We start from the raw sequence: 6,125 nt of genomic DNA on the forward strand, positions 1-6,125 counted from the left end.
AACATTTTAATGAGTACTAGGATCATATATACGATGCTGATTTAGAAATTTTAAAATGTTTTTGAAAACACAAGATATGATTTCATGTTCTTACTATAGCCCCAAACCCTCTTTGTGTAGGAGCTCTGAATACTTCTTTTCACATCACCCTTAGAGAAGCAAGGACTAGGTCTTCATCCATGTACCCATATTTTCTTTGGTATTACAGTGAACCCTCTCCACTTCGCGCTTCGACTTCCGCGGCTTCACTCTATTGCGGTTTTTGCGTAACAGCGCATGCTCTGTCATTACTGCCACTGATTGGCTCATACTGTACACGCTTGATGCCATAAATAATATAATAAATAATAAATGATAATTGTAACGTCCAAAATGTTTTACTGTATTTTCCCTTTTTTGTTTAATAAATTGGGTAATACGAGTGTAATGGTGACTAAAGGGTGTTTTTTCATGTCCTCTATGCTCTAACTATGAAAATATTTGATTTACAAATAAGGAATCCTACTTCGCGGAATTTCATTTATCACTGTAGGGTCTAGAACCAATTAACCGCGATAAACGAGGGTTCACTGTATAGTTATTTTAATAATTGTGGAGAAAAAATATTTAAATAACATAACATTTTTGTCCTTATGAAGAATTCTATTGGAGAAAAAGATAAGGGGAGAAGGCTCCAAATTTTATAAAAATTAATTAAAAGGAAGTGGACAGAGGTTACTGGAGATAGAAATGTTCTTTCAGTTTCCATGAAATAAGAGATATAAAGAAATAATCATATGGTATTATTCTTTAAAATAATAAAAAGATGAAAAACTACATTACGTAGTAGGATATGTGAGTATAAAGACATACCCTTCAATATTTATAATAATAAAATTCATTTTACATAATCAGTGGGATCTGATTGTGGGAGATTTCTATTTTCTCTTTAAAATTATATTTCTGAATAAATTTTTATATAAGAAAGTAAATCAAAAAGTAGTTCTACTAGGCTTTCTGGTAAAGGCATGGGGTGGGTGGTCTTGGCCCCTGGGCTGGAATGAACCTGGCTCCCGGTAGAGTCAGGGCAACCGACCCAGGGCCATGGCCAGTACAGTGGTAGCAGTTGGACTGGCCATTGCTGCAGTGGGATTTGCAGGACATTATGTTTTGCAAGCCATGAAGCATGTGGAGCCTCAAGGAAAACACATTATCAAAGTCTGCCAAATCTGCCTTCGGTGGTGCCTATTTCCGAGGTGGGTTTGAACCCAAAATGACAAAACAGGAGGCAGCAATAATTCTGGGTGTAAGTCCTACTGCCAATAAAGGAAATATAAGATATTCTCATTGACGAACTATGCTCTTAAATTACCCAGATGAGAGAGGATATCTTTATATAGCAGTCCAAATCAACAAAGCTAATGACATACTAGAAGGCCAAGCTAAACAATGAAGTAAATGGATAATGAATTTTCAGTACCTATTAGCTTATATATGAGCCTGACTTCTTATAATAAACCTCTTCAAAGCTTTTTTTAAAGAAACTAAAGTAACACTTCTAAAATATATATAAAAAATAAAAATTTAAAACGTAATGCTAATAGGGTTTCAGCTCATATGTACACAAATGTATTTAAAAATGTATTGAAACATGCCTCTGCAGTAAATGGATGGGTTCTTAGAAGTTCTCGCAGTAACACATTTGTGTTAACCTTGTTAGGGTGTCTTTACACACAAGCAAACAAAAAAGAAATATCCTCTCTCAGCAGTGCTTTCCAAGGGGATCCACTAGATCAGTTAAATTGAAGGATTAATGGTCAGGTTAGATGGCTATGGAAACTCTGTTTTTGGGATTCCAAAAAAATAATCTTGATCGAGTTTCCTCAAAGGACTTGGAATGATCACAAGAGCATATTAAGAAGTTTTAAGAAAATGGAAAAATGCATTGGTGAGGCAGAAACCAGAAAATGTGCACCAAATAATGTATTTTGCCAACACAAGTGACAACATGCTTGCTCATTTCTTGAGGACAGCAAGGACTCACCCTGCCCCATCTACCCCATCTCCTGGTCTTGCCAGTTCACACTTTTTTTGTTCCCTGTGCTCTAACATCGAAGAGGAACAGGGTTTGTGTCTCTCAAGAATACCCAAACTGCCTTTGTGATGACCATGTCACAGGTTTGTTTCTCAAGGTAACCTAGCCTAACGCAACTCCCTGTGTATTTTCTACCTTATGTGTGATGAAAGACATTCACTTTATGTATTTACTTATGTACGATGAAACCGTACATTTACTTTCTGTGACTAATATTCAGCTTTGTGAACAAATGATACAAAAGGTATCAACTGTTACGTAAGCAGTTCTTGTACCAAAGACACCAAATTCAAGGGCAGAAACCACCCACAGAGAGGTGAACATCTGCCTTTTGTTGACACCCCACTCACGAGTTTCTGAAATGAACGGGCAACACAAAGGTCTGAAACGCTGACTTGACCTAAACCATTTCCTGTCATGAAAGACAAACTATTTTACTTAGATAATAAATGTTAAAAACTGAAACCCTTTTAGTACTAGTAAAAGCAAGTAAGAATTACCATACATTCACTCCAGAAATCCAGAATTATCACGGGAATAGAATTTCCCAGGGAACAGGTCCAAGGTAAAACTCAGTGAAACGTGTCTGTAATTACATGCAAGCTCCAGCCTGCGCAGCAGAGACAGAGTATAGGAGCCTCAGGCTGTGTCCACACAGACTGCCTCCCAGAGAATTTTTCAACCTTCTCCCCCATTTTCATGTCATTAAATTCCACACGTAGACCTTGACTGTCACCTCCCATGTGGAAACTGAATCCCAAATTTTGTGGATTGAATTCTGATGCTTAAGGATATTTCTCTCCATATAAGTGCAAGCACAATTCTTTCAACCTCCGATGCACAAAGTGTTCTAGTTATATAAAAAAATAAAAAAAAACTAGAAGGGTTAAGGATGTCTTTTGTCACACCCTAGGCAAAATAAAATGGATCTTTGTAGTTCATTCGGCATAAAGATTGGCAGGGAAGAAAAATCTTCAAAAGCAGAATAAAAGGAAATGCATACTGTTTTATGGGAGCTATAGATAGAATTTTTATCTACATGGATAAGATGCGTTTTCAAATTGAAATTTTAGGTTTTCCTGAGCATGTGTGCCAGAAAATTGAGAGAGTAAATGAGGAGCCATTGCCATTGCAAACGGGAAGGAGGCCTTTTACTTGAAAAAGTGTTCATGGAAGTGTAAATGGGAAAATGTATGGGATATATCAGAAATTGGGGTGCAGACTGACAAGCAAAGCTGACAAAACACAGGCAGATGCCAGGTAAGATGTCAAACACTGAAAGGGCAGGAGCAAAAATACGTCTCAGGAAACCAAGATAATTTTCCATGAAGCTAAAACGAAAGCTTCTAAGAAGTGCTTACAATTCATAAATGTCTTGTAAATATCTTTGCTCTGGGAAATTGTTTTATCAATACAGCGTTTGTTTGGAAGATTGGCTGATAACCCTCAAAAAACCTTCAGAGTCCACATGTCTCTCAGATCAGAACTGGAATTATTTTCGAGTATCTTGTTGAACAGCTAACCTACCTGCATTTTTGGCCATTCATTGCTTATAAAGCGCCCTTTGTGGGTCGCCATACTACTCATGATGAGCGGAACAGAATTCTGCGTGCTATTGAAGAGCTTGAGCGGAGGAAACACATATGAGAATACCACAGTTGCATATTCAATATGATGGATAGGTGCATGATGCCTATGGCTAAGAGGTGAGTCTCAGGTAAGACTCCCTGAAGAAAGCGATGTGTGGGCTGAGATTGGAGGTTTGACTGGGGATTAGCCAGATGACTGAAGGGGATAAGAGGATGCAATGGTAGATGCCTCTAGGCATAGAGAGACATTAGTGTGAAGGTCCTGCATTAGGAAGAAGTGACAGTGATTTAAGATGAAAGAATGAAATGAGAATAGAAAGACAGAAAAGAGAAGAGGTGCCCAAGGAATGGAAAGGGACATGGGCCCCCCAAAATATTTAAAGGTATTTTAAAAATCATTTTATTGTGGGTTTATACAGCTCTTCTCACAATCCATACAAATATCCATTGTGTCAAGCACATTTGTACATTTTTGCAATCATCGTTTTCAAAATATTTTCTTTCTACTTGAGCCCTTGGTATTAGTTCATTTCCCCCCTCCCTCTCCCACCCTCCCTCCTTCATGAACCCTTGATAATTTATAAATAATTATTAATTTTTCATGTCTTACACTGATCGATGTCTCCCTTCACCCACATTTAATTATTTTTAAAATTTATTTGTCTATTTATTTTTAATCGTTTTATTAGGGGTTAAAGGTATGTTATAATTTAGAATAGATGACCCCTGGTGGCATTTCTGGGTACTCATTGGAGTGCTAGCCACAAGGTCTGTGGTTCAAAACCCCAGGCCACTCTGTGGGATAACGTTGAGGCTATCTGCTCCGGTAAATATTTACTGCCTCTGAAGCTCCGTATAGGATGACTGTGAGTCAGAACTGACTTGGTGACAGTGGATTTTTTAAGAGATATTTTATACTATGAACGAACTGAGAAAGATCAGCTATATTTTAATTGAAAATATGGAGGCTTTGCATGTAACAATGGTTAATAGTCACTGGACACCTACTGGGTAATTCTGCGTATATTGTTAGGTGCCCTCGAGGTGGTTCCGACCCAAAGTGACGCTGTGCACAAGAGAATGAAATACTTACTGCTCAGCCCTGCACCCTCCTCACAATTGTTCCCGTGCCTGGGCCCACGATGGCAGCCCTGTGCAGTCCGTTTCGTGGAGTCTTCCTCTTTCTCACTGCCCCTCTGCATGACCCAGCATGAGTCCTTCTCCAGGGAATGCTCTCTGCTAACAAGGATGCCCAAAGCACGCGAGATGAAGCCTTGCCGTCTTTGCCTTAAGGGCAGTCTGGTGATCCTTCTTCCAAGACAGATAGATTAGCCATTTTAATAGTCCATGGTACTTTCAATATTCCTTATCAGCACCACAATTCAAATGCATCAATTCCGGTTTGGTCTTCTTTATTCCAAGTCCAACTTTCACATGCATATGAAGCAATGAAAAATGCCATGGCTTGGGTCAGGCACGCTTTACTGCTCAAAGAAACAGCCTTGCCTGCCAATCCTCTGAAGAGGGCTCGTGTAGCAGATTTACCCAGAGCAGCACTTCTTTTGATCTCTTGACTTGCTTCCTTCCATACGCATTGATTGTGGATCCAAGTGAGACAAAATCCTTGACAACTTCAGTCTTTCCTACATTTATCATGATCTTACCTACAGTTGGAGTGACATAGTGATGTTTCCTATTGATCCAGTTGTGAGGATTTGGGTTTTCTCTACCTGGAGCTGTGCTCCATACCAAAGGCTGCTGGCTTTGATTTTCATCAGCAAGTACTTCAAGCCCTGCTCACTTTCAGCAAGCAAGGTTGTGTCCGCTGCACACCTCAGGTTATTCATAAGCTTTTCTCCTGATGCCACATACTTCTTCCTGTAACCCGGCTTCTCTGATCGTTTGCTCAGCATACAGTTTGAAAAAGTATGGTAAGGGGATCCCACCCTGCCGCACACCTTTCCTGATTTTAAACCATGTAGTAATCCCTTTTTCTGTTCAGACACTGATTCTTGATCCATGTACATGTTTCAAATGTGCACTATGAAGTATACATGGGATTTCATTTAATGAGTTCAGTTCCATAAAACTAGAAATAAAAAAACTATTCGTTAATATCATTTGGGGCATAAGACTTGAATATTTATAAAAATCTATAAATGTGTTATTTTTCTGAGCATATTTTAACATTTTCCTTTGGACAGTGCCATCATATTCAAAATTCATAGTTCACACAGTATCTCCCAAATAACTCATAGTTCTCTTACAAGGGCCTTCCAAAGTGTGTGGAATTTTTCCATTATCTTCCTATTCCATTTGTCCACAAACTTTCTGTAGCTCTCTAATTTCTATGTAACATTATTGCTCATGATGAACTGGGAATTTTGTAGGAAATCCTGAAAATGTCTTCCAAACCATGGTCAGCAGAGCATCGTTGGATATGTGGTTCATAAAGGGAAGTT

The 6,125-nt window shown here is 38.7% G+C and overlaps 1 non-coding gene and 1 pseudogene across 1 annotated transcript; one reads left to right on the forward strand and one right to left on the reverse strand.

Moving 5' to 3' along the window:
• Positions 1 to 1,083: 1,083 nt before the first annotated feature.
• Positions 1,084 to 1,432, forward strand: LOC101643714 (annotated as a pseudogene).
• An 891-nt stretch (positions 1,433 to 2,323) lies between these two features.
• On the reverse strand, positions 2,324 to 2,457 carry LOC115870816. Its single transcript, XR_004046941.1, has one exon. It is a non-coding gene; the product is annotated as a small nucleolar RNA SNORA13 (small nucleolar RNA).
• Positions 2,458 to 6,125: the final 3,668 nt, after the last annotated feature.

The sequence above is a fragment of the Echinops telfairi genome, unplaced genomic scaffold, assembly GCF_000313985.2.
Source record: "Echinops telfairi isolate 266 unplaced genomic scaffold, ASM31398v2 ScPeMD7_2291;HRSCAF=2852, whole genome shotgun sequence".
NCBI classification, from domain to species: domain Eukaryota; kingdom Metazoa; phylum Chordata; class Mammalia; order Afrosoricida; family Tenrecidae; genus Echinops; species Echinops telfairi.